Below are 23541 nucleotides of genomic sequence, written 5' to 3' on the forward strand. Positions count from 1 at the left end.
GTATCATTTCACAAAATTCCCATAGTTAAAACTAAATTTGAGAGCAGTAGAACAGATTTTGGCATTACTCAAATGCATTTGAAAATGGGTAATCTGCCAAGGGAACTAGAGTTGTATTTTCATGGCTGATTCATTATTTAGCTGAAAACAGCTTGAGTAACAAGCATGTTTTGAAAAAAAATCATCCAAGAATACCAAAGATTATTTTTTCATGCATCTTTGAAATTATTTGTTCTGACAAGTAGAAACTGTGATTGATTATAACTAGTCATATCAGATGTTGTCTACTCATTTTAGAAATTCTTGAACTTTTACAGATTTCTTGAAACACTTTTTATGATATTAAACAATATAACTTTTTTTTTTCCAGAACTGATAAATTTAATGCACTTGGAAACTTTCTATAAATATTTAGATTTTTTTTTTTCTGAATAATTTTATAAATCTGAACATTGAGATGAAAGCAAAGGAGTTTATATATAGTCATGTATTTCATAATTATCTCGTGCCTTCTAGATTTTGGTAGCTAGCTTTCTTTAATTTGAATCAAAAGTATAGCAAAAGAAAAATAGCAGATGCTCATCTATGAAGAAACTATTGCCCAGCAACATCCAAAATACAATAGTTTACTCTTCCAGTGGCTAAAGCTAAGATAAAACAGGTTCTAATTTAAAAGTAATTAAACACTTCTTATCGTGTAAGCTCCAAAAACAAGAACAACAACAAAATAAAAATAAAAAAGACCAAACCAATCACCTTTTTTATTCAAACAAAAGACTTGTTCAGAGATTTAGCCTAACAAAATCAAGGTTCCATTCATCCTAACTTTCAAAATGAGAAGATGTTTTTGCTTGGCTGTACACATACACAGTACGTATCACATACATAGGTTCACGTAAATTCTCTCTTCAGATTGAATCTGATGTAGTGAGCCATTGTAAAATTCAAACATTTCTTAGTGTACCAATAAAAAATGACAGCGTCTATTCTTGAATTTCTTTTCATGCCATCCAAAATTGCTGTATCATATGACAGTGGAATTTTTTGAGATTATTTATCAAGAAAATTTCTCTTTGCCATTTCTTGGACTGAGTCTTGTTCTTAAGCCTGAAGTACGGTATCTCATGTTAAAATAGATGCTGTTCCCGTGTGTTTGTGAGCATTAAACTCAGCCTGTAATTTCAAGTAACTTTTTCCCATTCTTTGCTATATTTTCTCAAGTCTTTAAAGTTTTCTAATTCATTGCAAGTTATTTTAATCAAGATCTATCATTCCGTAGCTGAAGATAAGAGCTCTTAAATTAAATTGTATTTGCTGTTCTCTGAATTATGAAAACAGAATATAATTTGTAAATGCATTTGTTAATATATAGTTCCACACTAAAAATTATTTAATTTTGTTCCCACTAAACTTCATGCAGGTTTTGTCATCAGCTTGAATGTGAACAGACTTGCATCATTTTTTTAATATAAATCTCCCCTTATTGTTTTACAGTATGCCATGGAAACGTACTCATTCCATGGCCCTACTTAAGGCTGTGGCAGGAATGGCTCAAATTCTCCACAGTCAGATAAAACTAAAGAATAAAAAATAATATGTTTAGTAACCTAAAGCCTTTTATATGTACCTCAACTACTGACTGAGTACTTGTAGACATATCACAGATTTTTTATTTTTATTTTTTCATAAAAGCATTAGCAGTTTCTCAAAAATATGAACCACCTCAAACAGAAGTAGCGTTAGGAAGCAGTAATCAAAAACTCAAGAAGAAATTTTACAAAGAGTGGAAATTAATTCATATGACTGAAAATGAAAATATAGGAATACCCCAAATATGTGGGAACATTAAGACAAAAAAGAAGGGAGAGGTTTCCAGCAGAAGTCCACAGAGACACTGTTTAGCTTTTTCATAGTGTACATGAATAACATTTCTTTCTACAAAGTATATAAAGACAAGAAGAAAGTAGCAAAAAGCTGATTAGGAAAAAAAAGGAAAAAAAAAAAGAGGAAGCTATAAGCAGTTATTAACTAAATATTTTGTTTCAGTCTTTATTCCAAAGGGGTAGCTAAACTGAGAAATCAGCAAACTGGAACCAGTCTACTGGAACCATTGCAGGAATCAGATAAAATAATCTCGGAATTTATCTTTCCTCTGAGAATATATGGAAGAGAGTGGGAATAAAAAAAGGTAAACAGCTGTGCTTAACCTTGAAAAAGTAGAATAGGAAGATCCAGATAATATCATGTTAGTCAATCTAACTTCAATTCTCACAAAAATGCTCTATCTTTGAGTAAATACTACAGATAAACTAGAGCAAATATCCACTTGTCAAGAGAAGACATCAATCCCATCTACTCTTCCTAAAGGGAAACAATAGATACGATGTGTTGTTTCAAGTATTTGACAGTCCTACATACCATGCTCATGAATAAGCTTAGAATTAAGCAGTTGAGATGACATTATTGTAGCTAGGTGCACAACAAATCTGAAGCTCTACTTAGAGCTTGACCTGCTGTCAAGCTGGAAGAAAATACTGAGTGGGGTTTCACAAGGTCTGTCCTGGATCCAGTATTATTCAATATTTTCATTAATGACCTGGATGATGGAATAGAGAGCACACTTATTAAATTTGCAGACAATACCAAGCTGAAAGCATCTGCAAGCACTTCAGTGAATAGGATTTGAATTGAAAGTGACCTTGACAAATTGAAAAAGTGATCCAAAAAAAAAAAAAAGAAGGAGAGAGAGAGGAAAAAAAGATGTAATTCAATAAAGAAATGTACAAAGTATCACACATAGGATTAATCCCTAGCTGGAAAAAAATACAAAAGGAGGAATAACTGAATATGCGTCAAATTTACAGTGGGTAATGAATCACAGAGACAAAGAAAGTCAAAAATATCATACTATATATCCAGGACCATTTCACATAGGAAATGTGAAATAATCTTATTTGATACTAGTCCAGTTCAGTCTCAACAATTTCTATGGTCAAAGCAGCCTGCCTAGATAATAGTGCTGCATGGATTTTAGGTACATCAGAAATACTTAATGGAAGAAAAAAAAACGATATTTCTTATTTAAAAATGAGAAATAATGTCTACCTCATGGTATGCAGAATTTGAACCCTCAGCTTCCCTTCTGCAACAATTTTCTGTCCCAGAGGAAATGAAAGTTGCAGAACTGCTTTATCTTAATGTAGGGGAAGTGTGATACAAACTTTGACTGATACCCTTAGCATGATACAGCTTCAGCATATGTTCTTCAAGGGGGGTAAACGCAAGGTGGGGAACAACCAGCTACATTTAAGATTCAGAGAGGGTAATGAATTTCAAGAGTTCACGAATGAAAAATGGCATGCTATTGAAACATATGTAAGCAGAATTTATGTAAGAAACATGGAGTAATTAGTCAGTGCCACCAGCAAGCTTCACAGTCGCCTGTTACTACATTCACAAGTGCATCGAATACATTCATGAAAGATTGGGCAGTCATGTCACCAGCTTTTTGGATTTGGTTAATCAGAAATTATCTTGGCAAAAACAGTTAAATTTTTCTAATAAAATTAATGAATCTTCAGAAAATATCTAAAAGACTGGCTATTTTTATACATCATCTAAGGAGATGTTGAAATCATTGGAACAAACTAAAATATTCCTTCCATTCCTATTTCTAATAAGGATATTTAATAACTGTAAAGATCCTCATGATTTAAACTATTTGTTTATTGCTGTTTTACCCTGCTTGGGCAACGAAAAAAACAAAACATACATAGGACTAGATATAGGACTTACCTTTCCGATGTGGTGACTTTAACATAGTGAGTCCAGGAATAAAGTACTACTCAGTATATAGACATCTGAATTTGATTTTAATGCTAATTAGAAAGGAAGTCAAGGCAATGACAAATTTACCAATGCTTCTGTTTTTTTCACCAGTAACAATAAATAAAAAATGTTATGTCTTTCTGATGCTTCCCAAAAAAAGGAAAAGAAAGCCATTGAGAAACAAGAGCTTCTTATCTGTTAGAGAAAGAAATCTTGCTAAAACACTTAAACTGTTGTAATTTTTTAATTAGGGAAATATAATTATTTAAATGACTATTTAAACACATTTGTTAAAATATTATATATTCATTATATTTGCATTTTTATAAAAATCAACATACTTCACCTGCTACAGTGAGGAACTGTTGCAAATTCTATTATTCATGTTCATTTAATCAAATGAATTAAAGAAAATTAGTTGTACATTTCATTACATATTTCTTGAATATCGCAAACTTGTTGTCAGGATGAGGTTTGTTGAGGCATGCTACAGAATGAGGTATGGTTATCTTAGAAATAATTTTATATGTGCAAATGCAGCCAGAAAAGCTCTCCAGACTCTGCTCAACTACTGCAAAACAGTTTCATTTCTGCTATTCTCTTGAGATCCAGATTCAAAAAGCTTAAGATAGAAGGAATGGAAGATCAAGCCTTTTTGACATAGCCTTTAAAGATGCAATTACCAGCTTATGTAACAGGGTAAGGAGCAAAATAGGAAACGTGGGACATGTGGAGGAGAGGGAAGTCATGAAACTCTTTTACACCAATCTATCATGACAGAGATGTGTTTATTGAGCAAACAAGCATGAGCTCCCACTAGGCCACCCTCCTCTGCTGGGGTGAGAGCATCTTGCTTTGCCCACATCTGTGCAGTTCAGCATCTTCCATGCCTCTGACAAAAGAAAAAAAGTTAACAGGTGTACCTTGGCTGTGTATGTGGGGAGGGCATGCCCTCACCCCACGGCCTTGTACAGGGAGGAAAGGACAAGTTCCCCTGTCATAACTGTGTCCTAACAAGCAGAGATGGTGGGCTGTTATTAATGCAGTTACTGGCAGAGGTAGTGGGAAATTTGCCCATGGCCCTTGTATCAGACCTTAGCCACTTACATTTTTTAATTGTCATATAAAAAAAAAAAAAAGTTATGTCATCTTGTTCCTTTACATCTGACATTCTTCTGGAGTATTTTATTAATAGTATGTATCACAAAGGGTACTGGTTAAAAAAAAAAAAAAAAACTAAAATAATAACCTAAGTGTACAACTCTTATACAGGAATGTAGCTCTAGGATGAAAGACATTCCTCACTTACTTTCTGAATGACAGCAACTATAGAGGTCTGTCTACACAAAAGATGGATAAAGTGAAATCAACAGGAGTAAGATGGCCATGTTTTATTGGGAATCTATGGAAAATCACTGTTTGTGAAATAACCCTACTTTGGCCTTGTTGTTCTTCTATAATATTTTGCCTTCAATCAATTCCAGCCTTTTAAACCTTTTATAGCACTTTTTTTTTTTCTTTTTTTCTTTTTCCTGAGACACAGAATAGTGGAGTACCTAGAACATGATATGTTTCTAATATGAGGGATTAGCATAGCTTAATAGCTGACCTTTAACTGTTGTACTTTACATTTCCCTTAATCATCATAATGCATACAATGCAAGTTATTCTTCTGTATGTAAATGAACTGAATCTCCTGAGTTTCTGCCTAGATGTTAACATGCTAAAAAGTAACAACTATTCATGGCAACAGCTATTTTTAGAACAGACAAATAAGATTGCAGTGATTCCAAGTCACGATTAAATTCTCATATTTCCTTTTTTTTTTTTCCTTTTAAAAAGTTACAATTGATACAACCCACTCACTGAATCTACCATCATTAATGATTCCAGAAACAGTGAGTAACTAAAAATTATCTCCAAGCCAATAGCAGCTGCCAAGGCTCAAAACAACTGAAAATTATTTCACTAGAATTTTTATGCCTAAACTTGGATGTAGACAGCCAAGTGTGAGCATCTTGCTACATGGCAAACTTCCTATATCATTCAGAATGGATTTGTAGTTGATAGACTAGTACAGGAATGCATTTTAGGTCAACAGAGATGGTTAACGGGTTAACGGCATCTTAACTGACTATGGCTTGCAATACACACAGGCTTCACATTGGAACTTTTTTTTTCTTTTCCATGTGGTACACTGAACACTATAAAATAAAGGGACAAATAATGGAAATATATTTATATACAAATGTTCCTTTAACTATGAGATATAAAACACCACCCTTCTATCTGAAAAAGAGAAGCAACCCACGAAGCCTAACTGATCCCCTGTAGATGCTGTGTAGCAAATGAGAACTATTGTAGCTAAACTGATTGCCACTAACAAAATTTAAAACTATGTAATGATCACCATTTGAAACTCTGTATTGATCTTAGAAGAAATTGCCTAGTGCAAGCAATTAAAAAAAAACAAGGGGGGGGAATTATTGAGATTGCTGGATAACTTTATGAACCCCATTCTCAGAAGGACAAACAACTTTTTTTTTTTTTTTTGGGGGGGGGGGGGGGGGGAGCGACATGATGACACCTGTACATTTAATGTTCCTCCATACCCCTGACAAACAATACACCATCTAGAAACTGGCTCTTGGAAATGATGTTATAAATAAATTGCAAGTATTAACAGAAAAAGGGGAATGGAGCTGAAATCAGTCTTGGTACCATTTCCTTCTAGCACAATTTTACTTCTCTAAAGCTATTGAACCTGGTATCATCAAAGGAAAATGTCACAGACTCTCAAAAGCAAAGGACAGACAATTCTACAGATTATTGGATCATGTCCTATTTATAGACATCTAACCTTTTCAGCCCCAAAGAAAAGCAAACAGAAAAGTAGAGTTGTGTCATAGATCCAAGCCCCAAATTACAGTAATTTTGTACTGTTATTGTATTTTGTTAATCACAGAGACTCAGCAAAACACTGAGTCACCATTAGTATGAGCAACATTTCATTGTCAGAGTAAATAAAGCTGCCATACTTAAACATTCCAAAAAAAAAGCTCTTTGCTTTTTACTTTTTTTTTTTTTTTTACTTCTCCATGTATATTGACTTTTTTGTTTTGTTTTGTTTTGTTTTCAGTAACTGTTTAAATAACTGGATACCAGTTGGATATCCAACTTAGATAATAACTGCAAGGGAAAACAGGTAAATTCTGTAATTCCAAAGGAAACAATTCAAACAATATTAAATTCATGCCCCCATTTAGATCTTCTTTAGAAAAAAAAATCACAGAATATACAGGAAGTGCAAGATAAATATATAAAGAACCAGGAACACAATCAAATTCTACTGCACATGACTGAAAATGGGCCCAGGTTGTACAGCAGAACAAACACATTTGGAAGGGAAGAGCTTTGTCAACATTCTCTATGTAACCTGATTGCAACAGGCAGAGGAAACTGCAAAGTGTTTGCACACTTGGACCTAGTACTGATGGGCTTCAGCAACAGTCAAGACGGAAGTAAACAGACTTCTGTTTTGTGTGTTATGTTGTTCCAACCCTCCCTACTCCCTCCACCCAGGCTTACAAACATAAATTACACTATAGGATTTTTTATTTTTTTTTTTAATTGCTCTGACAAATTACGGAATTATGTACCTCAGAATATTCTCCTCTGAATGGTGAACTAAAATTAAATAGTTCATCTCCATTATATTCTTAATCTTCAAGACAATCTTCATAGTTCATTAAATTAACATTACGGCTCTCCTAAATAATAATTAAAAAAGAAAAATTGAAAGATCTGAAATCCCCCAGACTGAGTGCACATTGCCACACTTTTGCTATTGTAGGCCTCACCTTTATTTCAAACACTGAGCACCAGTTTTGAAACTCAGCCACTCCTACAGTCCACCACGTAATTGAAACTTTCAGTGTGTTGGGCTAATAGCTCATCACACTCATTCATACCAAACATAAGGGTCCATAAATGACTGCACAGGATTAACCCATATGTTTTATCAGATAAATCTGTGAGGATTGTGCCAACCCTCTCTAAACTTTAGATTGAGTTAGTTTTATGCCATTAGCAACTCATGGCAAACATTTCTTTCAAATGGACTCGCTAAACTGTAACTGAAATATGGCAAGTAAATACTGTATATATTTTCATTTCACCATAAGACACACATGTATATAACTTTCTATTTTAGCAATTTTGTCTTCATTTTACAGACACTTATGTCTGTTCCTATAATTGTAAGAAATGTCATAGGGGAAAAATGGGATAAAAAAATCTTTCTATAGCCCATTTTCATTAATTAAAAATATGACCAAATTAGAACACGAATAAGACTTTTAATTTAATCTAAAATATGTTCAGTAAGAGTGAATGTTTATATGTACATTCCAGCAAGCATAAAACCCACAATAACTTTATTTATTTATTTATTTATTTATTTTTGCTAGCAGTGCTCTAATGCTTGGTAAGTCTAACTATCAAAATTGAGATCAGAAAATAAATTAATCCAAAAATTCTACACGAAAGACAACTCACTGGAGTCTTTTCACTGTTCTCTCTTGAAATAGAATTTACATATTAGATCCATACCACATAATGACATGACCTGACAATTCTTTTTTAAATCAAGAATTTTAATTGAGAAATGGAAATGAGAATACATTCACTTCACTTCACTACAGATTTGACTCAGTTCATCCATATTTGACACAATACCCTCAGCCAAACCACTCTTAACAGCTTCTATAATTATGGAGAGAAAACTGATCAAGTTAGCCACATAGGAAGAATGGGACATCCATATTACACTCCACAACCAAGTTGACTTTACCTTATGTGTCAGACGCTTAGGGCAAAATTGACATTCCTTTTTCATCTTGTAGAGTTCACAACTTTCCCTGGTGTTCAACAAATAATAAGCATTTCTTTATAACATGGAAGTGCAGAAGATTCCAAAATCATTGGAGCCAAAGTTAGTGCAGTATTGACATATAATTCATTTTCTTCACTGCTTGCCTATGGTTTGTCATTTTCTATATGCACTGTAGTTAGAGCACTGAGGGAGAATATGTTACATAATACTAAAAAACACAGGGCAGAATACCTTCCAATAGCACTCAATAATATGTTCCTCAAAAATGAAGGTAAACAAGGAAAAGAATTTAGAGTCCTCAAAATTTTTGCTTTCAAAAGGTAAAGAGTTAAATAACACATAAAAACGGTCATCAGCATTGAGAACATTTTGTTTCTTTAGCCTACAAATCACTGGTTTATTTTATAACCCGAAAACACTAAACCATTTTCTCTCTACAAAACACAGGTGAGGGTTTCAAAACAGTTTTTAACCTGGAGATACTGTTCTATCTGAAAGTACCAAAAGAAATCTTAGCATTATTATAATGAGTATTGTAACAGAGTAATTATTATTTTTATTATTATTATTTTTAGAGCTACTCCACTTTTTCAGAGATGTCTGAGACACACTCTTCTCAATAACTTTGAGACACAACAGCAGAGGAAGACATGGAAGTTTACAAATGGTTCTCTCTTGTATTATCAACAACAGATTTAAATGTCTTTAAGAAATGGATTGTCTAAGTGCATTTTTAATAGAGTGCAAAATTTTGGTAAAGAAGAGAGAAATATTTAGCTGAAGGTGTTAATCCTATTAGACAATGAGCAACAGTCATTCAGCTTTAGCAATTTTAGGGAAGCATAAAGCCCATTACAGTGAAGAAAACATCAGTATTCCATTGATAGTGTTTTATTTCTTTTCAGTGGTTTTGTCTGACAAGGTTTCAGACAGAATATAATATCTCAAACCTGTCAACACTGACAAGAAACTTCAGTGACAGGAATCATCATAAATTGTCTTTCTTACTGTGTGAGAGCTTTAATTTTGCACTTTGACTGAAGTGGTTTATGCCAGGATAATTTTAAGCAGAGCTGGCTATAAAACGTGCTTTTTTGTGCTATTTAGAACATAAGACTTAACTTTTTTTTTTTCAAAGTATACCTCTTGAGTAACAATACACATTTGTTAATGGAAGAACATAGCCTTAGACAAAGCACCTGCTGACATAAAAAACCAAGCTGCTATGCTGTTCTGTTTGTGGCTTTGAGCAGTTCTTCATTTCTTTGTCTCTATACTGTCTCTCCATCTCTCTAGTCTCTTTTGCACCTCTTGTTTTAATCTTCAGTATTTCTCACAATCTGAAGTTTAGCATCCAGTATAAAATATTAAACACCAACAGTTAGATTAAAGCTATCATGCATAATGCAAGATGTTAGAGGAGCTTTTCTTTCTATATGTTCTGAGACCAAGAGACAAGAATCAGCTAAAGAAATTATGTAGATTACAGAAAATATAAAACTTGTTTTGAACATTTTTTTCCTCTTCATAAAACCAGTAAGAGATACAAGTTTTCCCAACTTATCTCTAAAAGAAGACCTGTTTCCCCTTGATTAATGATTTCTCCTTGAGGAGTGAGATCTAATTCTCCACTGTGAACAGCACTGACACCACAGAGCACAACCAAGCATTTTATTTTCCTTCCACTTTCTAAAATACAGATGTTAGCTGATACGTGTTTCTTTCTGAAGTGGTCCTACGTGATGAGGTCATGTTGTAGGGAGAAACAATTAACTTGCCCCAAAAGCAGCTGTGTCCTAGGGAGTAGCAGCCCAACCATAAACATATTTATTTCTTTGGACACAACTTTTGAGGAAATCCCTTGAGAAAAACCTGTGAACTCATCTTTGTTTATTTGGAGCATGTATACATAAATATGCAAGTTTAAAAAGCCATAAGCACATTGAAAACAAAATACTAATTACTGATTGGCATTAGCTTAAAAACATATTTGCAGAATTAAGGGTGAAAAAAAGAGAGAAAATCCTGTTTATTTATTATATCTCTTCATTCCTCATCTGCAGCTTGAATGCAGGGAAGGAGGAATGCACATTACTGTGGCTAATGCACAGTATTTATATTCAGATCCTTTCAGTTTCCTCTCATCAGTATCTAGAAAAGATGAGCACATGGTGCTATACAACAATGAATAGTGAATCACATTTCAGATTGTCTTTTGTAGCTCTTTGTGTTTAATGAAACAATTCATACAGTAAAACTTGTGGTGGACCAATACTATTGCCAAAGAAGTGGGGTTTGTTTGTTTGTTTCCCCTGGTTGTGAAGGATCCTTAGAAACTAAGGAAATATCAATGAATGAAGTCTCGTGTCATTTACCTTTCTTAGCTTTTAAGAGTTCCCCTATGCTATAAAAATACTGAACTTGTTCACAATTCTAAAATAATGTTGCTGCAACTCCTTTGTTTTCTGATGAGAGATTTTCAGTCTAAGTTTGTAAAGATTTTTGATTGAAATACTTTAATAAAATATCATAGATAATATTTTGGATTACCTCTGATAAGGTGACATAACCTATATGCCTCTGAACAAAAATAAATCTTGTAATGCTGTCTTAAATAAAATTTTAATCAGACAACATTGGATTACAAACAAGGTGCTAGTCTTTCTTCCTGTGCCTTTTTTTTCTGGTTTACAGGATTTCTTCCTGAACAAATATTAATTAAATTTTCTCAAGTATTTAATTGATTCACCTTTAATTTCATCTTTTACAAGCCTGTTGCAGATCTAAAGTTCTTTTAAAAAGTGTTTCTTGTTCTTTTCTCTATCAACAGTTAATCTGCAACTCAAGAGTGGTCTAGAAGCATAAAGCAACCCAAGACACAGAACTGCTGAGATTGGAAGGCACCTCTTGAGATCATTTACTCCATCTTGTCGCTCAAAGCAGGGTAAACTACAGCAGGTTGCTCATGGCTACGTGCAGTCCTGCTTTGAGTATCTCCAAAGATGGACACTCCACACACTCTCTGGGCAACCCTTTCCGGTGTTTGAACCCCCTCACAAAAACTAAAAATAAATAAATAAATAAATAAATAAATAAAAAAGTGTAAACAGAATTACTTGTATTTCAGTTTCAGTTGGTGTCCATTGCACTTTCATTTACACAAAGTTAGAAGCGTTACGCCCTCGAGCACTTCCTGCCCAAATCCAGCATCGCCGCCATTAAATCGGGCATTGCTGCCATTTTGCAGCCACTCGCTGAGGTGATCAGTGGCAGAGCAGACGCGTTTTGCAGCAGAGAGGGGGATCGGGGCTGGGACGCCTCTTCTTCTGTCATCAAGGCCACTCGAGGCAGCCGAGGCAGCTGCCAGGACCCGGCAGCCCTCGCGTGGGAGGCTGACGAGGTGTAGGCAGGGGCAACAGCGCCCCCTCCCGTGCCTTTCGAAGGCAGCCCCTGGGGAGCACGCCGACCAGGACGGGCAAGCAGGGCATGGCGTGGCTATTTGAGCAGCAGTGCACGCAGGCAGGGCGTACATGGAGAGGGCAGTGCACCCCTCTCTGCTCAGGAGAACAGCTCATCTACTGGCTGTCCACCTATAGCTAAACCGCCATGGTCTGCACTAGGCAGAAAGCTCTTTCTAGAAAGTCTGTGGCCACCCAGACTGAGTGCCTGTTCAAAAATGCAGCAGTTCAGGTCTCTGGGTGCAAGGAGTGCCTGAGCCTGTTTCTGCCACCTGAGGGTGGCAGAGACACCGGGTGTGTGAGGTGTGACCACGTGGATGGTCAGCCTGGTGGCAGAGCTCAGGGAGGAGGTGGAGAGGTTAAGGGCTATCAGGGAGTGTGAGCAGGAGATAGACAGGTGGAGCAACTCCCTGCCAGGCCTGAAAGAAAGGCACCGGGGTGAGACACCCCAAATACCAGCCCTGAGGCTTAGACAGCCAGCAGAGGCTCCACAAGAAACACATCACCCCCTATCACCTTGTGAGCAGATAATAGGAGGGGACCAGCAAGCAGGCAGAGTTCCTGCTACAGTGAACCTTCTCTCCTCTGCTCCCCCTAACAACAATGGTGATGAATTGGGGGGCAGGGGACAATGGCAAAAGGTCCCTGCTCGGCGTTACAAGCATAGGAGGTGCATCTGCCCAGTGATTCCCCTACCTCCCCAGCTGCCCCTGCAGAACAGGTACACTGCTCTGTGAGGACAACTGGACAATGGTGAGGGTGATGGTTCTTCCTACTTGGAGGTTTCACCAAAGCCTAATCAGACTAGCTGCTGCATTAAAACCTCCTCAGTAAAGAATAAAAGATGCATCATTGTCATTGGTGACTCACTGCTGAAGGGAGCAGAAGGTCTGATATGCACACCAGACCAGCTACACAGGGAGGTAGCATATCTACATAGTTACATACCTAAGAGATAGACAGCAGCTCGCCTCATGAAGCTCTCCGACCAGGGTGGGAAAGACCATGGAAATGTACTTCTGTGAGAGAGGAAGAAAGGACCAAAGACAAGGCCTGTTACAACTTTATGGATTGGGGCATAAATCGTTGACCCACATTTGTAAACCTCTGGATCTCGATATAGTTTTTTTTTTTTTTTTTTTAAACACAGAAGGCAAATTAGATATATTAATGAGACTATTACTATAAACGAGGTAATACTGAGGGTTCAGTAATTTCCAAATTCTCGTTTTTAGATAACAAAGCTGAAATAAAGTGTAAGAAGAAAAATGTATCTCTACAGGAAAAGCAAATAGACAAACATGGGAAGTCAAACTGAAAGATGTTTAGGGAAGGGAAGGGAAGGGAAGGGAAGGGAAATTACAGCTTACTCTGCCATAACCCTCTGAGAATGTTTCAGATGAATGTTGAGATTAAAAAATTGCATGTAGCTTAAGTAATAAAACATTCTCCTTAAGAATTCATTAAAAATTTAACCTACATTTTTGGCAATTAAAATATTCTTAAGCTGTTGTATATACCTGAAAAAAATCAGAAGAAATAATTTATGTAAACACAAAAGATGTCATTGAAGAAACTGAAGAAATAATAGTTCAATATTCTGAAGAATCAGAAAGAAAGAAAAAAAAAACACACAAAAAAAACCACTTCACTAACAGCGTAGACTACGTTGTAAATGGTCCCTTACAGCTAACATTTGCTATGCTAAACATTATATATCTGTTTCCACTTAACTTCTTTTTTAGCAAGACTATAGTCAAAACTGTAATCAAACTAATTACGGGGCAGTGCATCCTATATAGCTGATGACAGGTTTTCAAGCACATTTTCTAAATTCTTGTGTTCCTCATCTACTTTTGGTCTTTGACTATATTATTAACTTTTTCCTCTACCACTTTTCAAAGTCATAAAACTGGGGCAATGCTTAGCTGTATGCTAGAGGTGAAGACTAGTTAGTATTTACACAGTCCTTAAAACATGCAAAGCATCATACAAATTACAATCTATCAGATTTACAATCACAATCTACTTTAAAAACATATATATATATTTTTTTTTGAAAACTATTGTTTAGAAATTGTATTGCTCTCATAATTTTCACCTTAACCTGGAACCTTTGACAGGTTGGAGAAATGGGCTGAAAGGAACCTCATGAAATTCAACAAGGGGAAGTGCAAACTCCTGCATCTGGGGAGAAGCAACCCCAGGCACCAGGACATGTTGGGACCACCCAGCTGGAAAGTAGCAGAGGGGTTGGACCAGATGATCTCCAGAGGTGCCTTTTAGCCTCAGTCACTCTGTGATTCTGTTTGTCTACTGGATTTGAGAGAAATAACCCTTAAAAATATATATCTATAATAAGACAATAGTATCAAGTGGAGAGTATTGACAGGACTGAGTTAAAGAACGGCTCTTTATCAGAATCTGACCTCTGTCATATGTAAGATTATACATGGTATGTTTTGCACTGACTTTCAGTGGCAATATAGTGTTACATCAATCAATATTTTTGGGGGTCTAAGGAGACAAAAACAAATATTTGGGAAATAAGGCTCTCTGTATACACTGGGACAAATAAGATTACTCAAATAATAGAAGGATATATTTTTCCTCATTTCATGTACAAATGATTTCATATCCATTATTACAGTTACTAATTATACCTTTTCTCTAGAAAAAAGGAAAGTGCATGGTGTGTTACAAATTCATAAATAGACGTATTGCAGAAATAAATGGTCAAATCTGAATGTGAAATTTTGTCACATGCTTCAAAACCAAGGCTGACAAGACAATTCATTGATAGACCCACATTCTGAACGTGGCAGACATTAACAAATGAAATGTCTAAGGAATAGATACAAAGTGAAAGTATCTAAAACCATGACTAATTCTTGCAGTGAAACTTCTTCACAGGCTTTGAGGCAGGAGCAATGAAAGAAGGCACAGTATGAAGCAGAGAAGGAGCAGTTCATGACTATAATAATGCCCGTTTGTTCTTGGACTTACCAGTAACTACCAACCCACCAACATTTGTAATAATTATTCTTCTTTTCTCAGCTAGTTCTCTGGACAGGTGACTGTGAATTTGTATGGAATATCCAGTGTGTTAAAAGAACTTACACCAGAGTTGAGTGGGAAAGTAAAGTAGAGGATCATCTTCCCTTTTGTTTTTGAAGAGAGAATCTCATGGGAGGCATAGAAGAAGCCATCTTAAAGGAAACTTGAGATTTCCTCTTTGTGGATTATTCTTATGTGAGGACTGAACTGAGCCCAGGTGTGATTAGTTTAAATTTGAAGTTGTGCAATTGTAAAAACTAAGTTCCAAATAAAGACATTATTCTAAGTAATCCCTAAGTATCAAAAAGCATATTTTTTTTCTAAAATTTTCAAAAAGCGTGAAAACAAGACACCTAAGGAACAATACTTATACACATATTTCACATATGTTGTGGACAGTTTTAATGATACTCAGCAAGCCATATTACATGAAAATTTAAATATTCTAACACCCCCTTTTGTTTTCACCGTAGAAGAAGTGAAAACAGTGCTGCTGTGCAACAGCAATGAAAAGCCAGTTGTATATATAAAGAGAAGGCACACAGAATCATCAAACAGGCACATGTAAATAATATGAATGGTTATATAGAAACACATTTTTAAATGAAGAAAAATCACTAAAATAAGTAAATAAATTTCCATTCTAATTACATCTTTATGACTTCAAAATATATATTTTGAAGTCCTAAATATATACTTTTTTGTCTTATCCATGATGCATTTATATTATAAACTGAGAATCAAACTGAATTCTTTATAACCTGTATATCATCACTTGCAATACTAGGTATGGGATCTATATTATGACCTTGGTTAAAATTTTGCAGTTTGTTATTTTGCATATATACAGGGATTTGGTAATTCTCCTGAAGAATGAAAGAAAGAACAGAATCAACTTCATTCTGCCATGTGTGTTTACTTAGATAATTAAAGTCAGTTAATCATCCATTCTGAAAGTAACATAAACTACCAATTAAAATATACTCAACAGGTAGAAATGCTTATTAAAAAGGCACCACTATTACACAACTATTTCAGAATTACACTTAAACTTACACCTCTTAACATAATTTAGATTTGATAAAGTTAACTATTTTTGTTCTACCTCTTTTTAAAACAGACTCCCTTATCAGCTTATTTGGAAGCAAAAATTTCCAATGAGAGATTCTACATTTCCAGTCTTTGGTCCTAAGAGATGGAAAGTTTTCCCTAATACCTTTCTTTGCTACAAAATGTACTCTTTTGTCTCATAATATTGGTAGCATTTGATTTCCAAACTGCCAATAACCTTTCTTTCACAAAATGATGTTAATTGCTTTCTTTAAATTTTCATGATCAGTCATATTTTCCAACCTATCATTCTTCTTGCTCTGCTCTAGACTCAAAATTATTTCAATTTTTCTGAAGAGCTTGGTGTTCATAGTCATATTACTCCAGCTAGGTACTACTATATTAGAAAGAGAGAAAATTTTCAAAACTTAAAAACAAAAAAAAATCAGAGTCATTCATGGGTATTAAAATGGGAGTACTTTAAAGATTTCTAAGGTTTTGTCTAGAACAACAACAAGAATTCCCGAACTCACAGTTTATAGCTTAATTTTTCTGGAAAAAAAAATATTTGTTTTTATATCTGTTGTTTTGCTTGTTGAAAACATTACAGAGCGACACTCCGAGAAGAATTCAGGAAATGAAGAAAAACTATAGTAAACAATTCAAAAGCAGCTTAATTTGAAACACTAAAGAATGAATTAGCTTCAAGATTTGTGCTACAAATTAAAGCACATAACAGGTAGTATCAATTAGTTTGATTATGAATCCCTTTCCTGGTCTCTGGGATATATACTTTGTTAACAGAACATACAATGGACCCATAAAATATATCATTGTGAGCAATGACTGCAGCTTGCTTTTACATTTTCCTAAATAGATTACTGTTTATACCACTTAAACATTTGTAGGTCTAATTAGGTAAACTTTGATTTATTTTGTCTATCAATTCTCATTTGTAGTTATTTATTCTTTTCTAAGAAATTGAAAATTCTATTGTCAAAATCATGCAAGTGTTATAAACTGTATTCCATATTTATATTACGTTTTAGAGAACTAAACATGCAGATAAACCACAATGGCATGTTCATATAATATGCAGTAATTTCATTGACATCACTATTTCTCTAAAATATTTCAATATCAGAATTTTCACTTGCACAATGCAATACACTATTTATTTATTTTCACTGATCACAATAAAGCTAATGAGTTGTCTTTCTAGTCATCAAATAACTGAACATTTTTAAACAGATTTTAAATGTTAAAAAGGCCTTAATCCCACTACTTGTCAGCAGCAACCAGGTGCAATTTGTCAGACCTTTTAAAGCAAGACCGGAGTTAAACTAACCATTGTCTGAGCTCTGACAGTGAAGTGAATGAACCAGCTCCAGGTCTCTCAGCAGTGTGGTCAAAGCCAAATTTTCCTATCCAAAGGACACAAGGCTGGGACCCGAACAGAGCTGGAAAAGAAAAAGCTGGAACTAGACTAGAGCCCGGGGGATCTGGACTTGCACCTTTCTGAAACCAGCAAAGAAGTGGAGAGAAAACAAGTTGTGCTCCCTCTGGGAGCAGCCTCTCTGCCCTTGCTGCTGTACCTCTCAGTCTTTGTCATCCACAGCAGGGTTTCTTCAGGTCCTTCTTTGGGAAAAGCCACCTCCTGCAGTCTAATGGCCTGGCATTTTCTTTCCTCACCTATGCTAAAGGTCCATCCACAGGGCAACTGCCCATCTTGTGTTCTTACTGCACTAAAGCAGGATGTTTCAGATGAAGCATTATAATTGAGTGCATGCTATTTGGGAAGAGGAGAAGGAATCATTCTCTTTTAAGTCCCTTTTATAAACAAGGCATCAACAGAATGATCTTCTCACATGGTACAGTGTGAAAGAGAGCCAGAGAATATTACCTGTAGACCATATAATCTTCTTTGATTGTTGTTACCATTGATCCCTTTATACAGAAGTTATATGTTCAGTTGATTTTATTTCAGTCTGTTAATCAATATTGCCATCTGACCATTTAGTGTTAAGGTGCCTGTATGAGAGAAGTTTAATTCAGGCTTAAAATACCTTGGAAGCAAGCAGACTAACATATTATGATAGAAAAAAACAAACAAACAAAAACAAACAAACAAAAAAACTTAAATGCAGAGGAATTGAGGAAAGCGACTAACCCACTAAAGAGCTCAGGACCTTCGTTTTAAAAGCAGATATCATACTCCCTTTTTGATGGGGAGGCAGGGAGGGGGGCAGGTTGTGGGTTTTTGTTTGTTTGTTTATTTTTATATAATACACACAGGGCTCCATGGCAGAAGAGGAACCTGCCATAGAGGAGGAAGAACTTGTTCTCACTTGTTTGATCTCTATGTATCATGTACTGATTGCTGTTTTCCTGACAGCTTTCCCCTTTAGACGGGATTTCTTTTTAACTGCTGAATACTTATGCCTACCCTCAAACTCTATATGCAGAAATCCTACCTCAATGTTATATTACTTAGTTACGTTTCAACAAAAAATGTCATGTAAATGATAACTTTTTGGATTGTCCAGTTTTCCCATTAAAGTCATCTCAGAGAATAACCTGAGATGTCTAAGAAAAAGACAATATAAAATCTTATTAAAGATTTTATTAAAAAAAAAAAACCTTATTAAAGTTATTTGAATACTGTATTTGATAAATAATTAAAATTCTCTTTTGAAGTAAACATTGCTTTAAAATAAATATGCTTGGACGTGTCTATAAATCATCATCAGTTAAATTTATTTTAACTGAAATAAAGATCAAGGTAGCCAGAGCTTAATAAAGATGCTTTTTTCCTCTTACACAGTTAAAAGACAGCAAAGCAAACATGCAAAGGACTCCCCATATGAGTTTTGGATTTGATTAAGATTTATTAGGAGTACAAATACCACTGGGAAAATATAATTTAGGTTTACTTGCATGCTATGATACTATGTTCCTAAACAGCAATAAATTCAACAATATGCCTTGTGAAGACATTTGCAAAATTGTGATGTAGACAAATGAACTTAGAGATACTATGAATTTTACTAATCTTTTGATATTTCTATAGACTACAATTTTCACAAGTTTTTTTTGCCAACACCAGCGTAGTATTTCTGACGTGGCAAAACTGAAACATTAAAATCCATGAGACGGGAGAAATCAAATAGATTCACAAGCAGAAAATAAACTATGGATGGTAAAATATAACTGGAGTGCTGTACACAGGTCCCATGGCTTAGCTGAAGCAGCACAGAACCAGAAATGCATAAGGGTGGAAAGATTATTTTAAATGAAAAGGAGAGAAACAATTGATTACAGGAAAAAATCCCTCCAAACCCTAATCCATTTAGAAGTTAAATTACACACATTCCATCTCTAAATGTTTTACTTTGTCAGATTAAAAATAATAATAATAATAATCCTGTTCTACTTTTGAGAAATATATCAAAACATTTTTTTAAATATTCAAATACTTACATTTCAGAGAATGCATTTTTTTCTTCTTGTTTTTACTAGTTGAGAAGTAAAAGCATGTGTATGAATAATATATTGCTCTTACCTGTTTTAAAAAGCTAGCTTGTTACTGGTTTGAGAATACCTTGATCCGATGTCTATATCAAATCATCTGACCTTAAATGAAACCTTGTATTAGGCAGAAGAATCATTTCTATTACTTTTTCTAATATATATATATATGAGACAGATCCTTTTTGCAAGGTAGCCTAGAGTGACTAGTTCTTGTCATAATGTTGTCATAGTGACAGTGACATCAATATACTTCATGACAATCAGTACAGCAGTTTATCTGGAGAAAATATCAGTGTCGATTCCTGAGTGTATTTTGTGTTGGTCTCCTTTTCATGTTTCATTAGATTATTTATACCATTCCTTAATCCAAATATGACTATACTAATTCTGATTGTAAGCAGCCTTGAAAGGAGGAGGAAAAAAAAAAAAAAAAAAAAAAAAGAAAACAACAAAAGAAACACCAAAAGTTTGCCTGTAAAATTTCTGCACACAAATTAAAATCTCAAGTATTTGCTACCATAATGAACAGACCTTCTAGGTCTGATTCTGTAACTCTGCCCACATAGTCCTTTTCAAAATAAGAAATGAAGCTTCTTACAGGGTAAAGTCATATACACAAGAAGTAGAAACTGTAAAAGGAGCAAAAAATGGTCCCACATATATTCTCAGTCTTACAGTATCTTCTTGCAAAATATAGTTATGTCCTTTAAAACAAACAAACCAAAACCCGCAAAACCCTCAATTTCATTGTAATTCTTCAATTTGTTGTAATATTTAAGTGCCTATTTTCAACCTACACCTTGTCACCTTTCTGAAACTGCACATTTTCACTAAAGGCTACATGATATGAAGTTCTGGAACAGAAAGTGTATGTTCCTTGATTTTTGTTTGGGAACTCATGGTAGGTGAAGGCTGCAGTTCACCTTTTACACATCTAGCCTTTGTTCTTTGTTTGGTTTAGTGATGTAGTGGAGGACTTGTTAGTGTTAGGTCAGAGGTTGGAGAAGGTGATCATGGAAGTCTCTTCCAACTTAGATGGTTCTGTGATTCTATATGAAATCTGCCAAAGAAAATTAGTGCGGAATGTAGTATTTTCTATTGATAATATAAATAATTTTCAGAGTACAGATAATATACTCTGATGTTAATTTCAAACATTTCCTTCAAATGGCATGACTATTAAAAAAAAAAAAAAAACACTTCATAAGCTATTGATAGGATATTTATAGGAGCTTGAATCTTAAACCAGAACTCTTTTTTATTGTTTTTTTATTATTATTATTTTTATTTAGCATATTAAGTAGAAAATAATCCAATACACCTCTCCAGTTTCTAAAGGAAATTTCATTGTACCAGTACATAAATCCAACGTGTTCTGATATATTGAAGATCTCATGTTTTTGTGGTAAATATGGATTCATATACATTAAAAACAATAGATAACATCCAATCAAATGATCAAGTATTAGGTTTAGGAAAAAAAAGAAAAAAGTATTATAAGTCAAAATTAACAAAATAGCTGTAACCAAAGAGTTTATATTCAAAGACAGGGTTTGAAACTCAGAAGATAGGCTAGTTAACAAAAGAATGAGGTTCCCTGATAGCTACTCACAGATTGCCAAACCATAGCCTCTTTCTCAGGAAGGCCCTAGATTAGTGCTCACAAAAAATATTAAAATATATTTTTTTTATATGTATATAAACTAAAAAGAATTACAGTATGATCATGCTACTGGCCAATGATAAAGAAAAAATACTATATGAAATGAACCTTTGGTATTACCCAGTACTTTCTTTAATTGGTTGGATACTATTAAATTCAGCTGAGAACTAAAATAAAATAAATCTCTAGCCATGAGTACCTTATTTAATTTAAAAACAACAACAACAACACAACAAAACAACCATCTGTTCAGTGAGCTACAAGTATGTGGATTCTCTCTGTTCCATTTCTCCTTTCAATTGATTTTTAATTCCTTCAAATTGAAAGGAGAATGGAGAAAGGAAAGGGAAACAATAGAATCCTTGTTTTACAGAAAGCTACATTTTTAAAAGACCTTTCATATAGATGAAATTTTATATATATATAAATATATAAAAGTATATAGAGAAGGATTTGTGTTGCAGTACATACCCTTTCTGCTCAGTATAACCCTAAAATAAAATGTGGCAGCCTATCTTTTATTTTCAAATGTGATTATTTTACTATGTGATAAACATGACTTAGGCTCTTTTCTACCAGCAACAGTTAATGGGAGGCCTGACTGCCCCAGGCTTTTTTGTTACTATCCCTAAATTATTATATTATATGCTTTGAAGAGTTTGTCCAGGGCTATATTATAAAGCATGAGCAATAGAGGAGTCCTTTGTCCTGTGAGTTGGTACTTGACACAGTCAGGTACATTTGTTATCATAGTGTGCGTATACTTTAAATAGAAAAACAACCGTATGGATTTAACCATACAAATTGGTAATAAGCATTGTAATCTATATTAGATTAAGAACTCAAAATAAATTAAAGCATATTTTATTTTCTTATAAAATAAACTAAGATTAAAAACATAATTGTTATTTAACAGGTTTTTAAGTGCCTATGTTGCAAAAATATTGTTAGGTGTGTTATGAATATTGGAAGATTTTGTAGTTATTTTTAAAGATGTTTGTGTTTAATGGACTAAATTTTCCATTAGCAGATTACTCATCCAAATGGCCAACAAAAAGACAGCATCTATCAGCTGCTACACTTTGACACTACATTCTTCACTGATATCCCTATGTAGGAAGTTGTTCTCTTACACAATAATACAGCACAGAAGATCAGTATTGATCTGAAATCATTCTGTGACTAACTGCTTTAGAAGTTGAATGAGCTTATTATAAACATCATGGTAATATTTGAAACAATCTTTCTAAAAGGTAATATGAACAGCTGTGAAAACATAGGAAAATTAAAAAAATAAAATAAAATAAAACAAAACAAAATAAAATAAATAAAAAACTGACAAGAAAACTGAAACCTTAAGTTCCTTAAATTTTCACTAGTACATCAATATTTGAACCTTTATCATATCGTCCTCACTGAAACCACATACTTTCCATGCAACAAGTACATCTAAATGGATTTGTTCAGAATCAACCATAACAGCAAACACACGGGAAAATTTGATTTCAAAAGTCTGACAGAAAGAGCAGACAGTGAGCCTTCTAACTAGACCAGGAAAAAAATAAAATAAAAATTTCTAAAGCAACACAATTGAGCCTGGCATTCAGTTTTGTTAAATAAGTTGTTAGAACAACAAAATTCATTGGTTTAGAAAGATACGAGGCATATTTCCCTGCATTAAAAACAATGCCGAAGTTTTCATCACAGGAGGTATTCAGCTCTTTTTGTCCATATGACTTGGTTTAGGTATCTTTATCAGTGAAGATCATGTTCAGGTGCTAAAATAAAAGCAAGTGTAAAGCAAGAGATTTCCTATTCTCAATAGGATCATAAAGCAATCCCCTACTAGTTCTGTTTCTCTATACTATTAATCATAGATTAATCATATCATTATTTAATATATGCATATAAATATATATATAAAAACCCCAGGTTTATGATCCCTAACTCTAAACCACAATGATTTTAACCACTGAAAAAAATACCCTTGAAAATCACTGACTTGGTTTAGTCTTAAAATAAGCATGTGATGACAATACATACAATTTTAATTTACTTGT

General features: G+C 34.2%; 1 protein-coding gene across 1 annotated transcript in view; it reads right to left on the reverse strand.

Annotated features, from left to right (window-relative positions):
• The window catches only part of DGKB (diacylglycerol kinase beta), a 392397-nt gene extending 378907 nt beyond the window's left edge, over positions 1-13490 (reverse strand). The window contains exon 1 of the mRNA XM_080580909.1: positions 13129-13490. The gene's annotated coding sequence lies outside the window, so the exon portion shown is untranslated. The remainder of the gene's footprint in view (positions 1-13128) is intronic.
• Between the last annotated feature and the right edge of the window lie 10051 nt (positions 13491-23541).

Source organism: Anser brachyrhynchus (genome assembly GCF_964034855.1).
Source record: "Anser brachyrhynchus genome assembly, chromosome: 2".
NCBI classification, from domain to species: Eukaryota; Metazoa; Chordata; class Aves; order Anseriformes; family Anatidae; genus Anser; species Anser brachyrhynchus.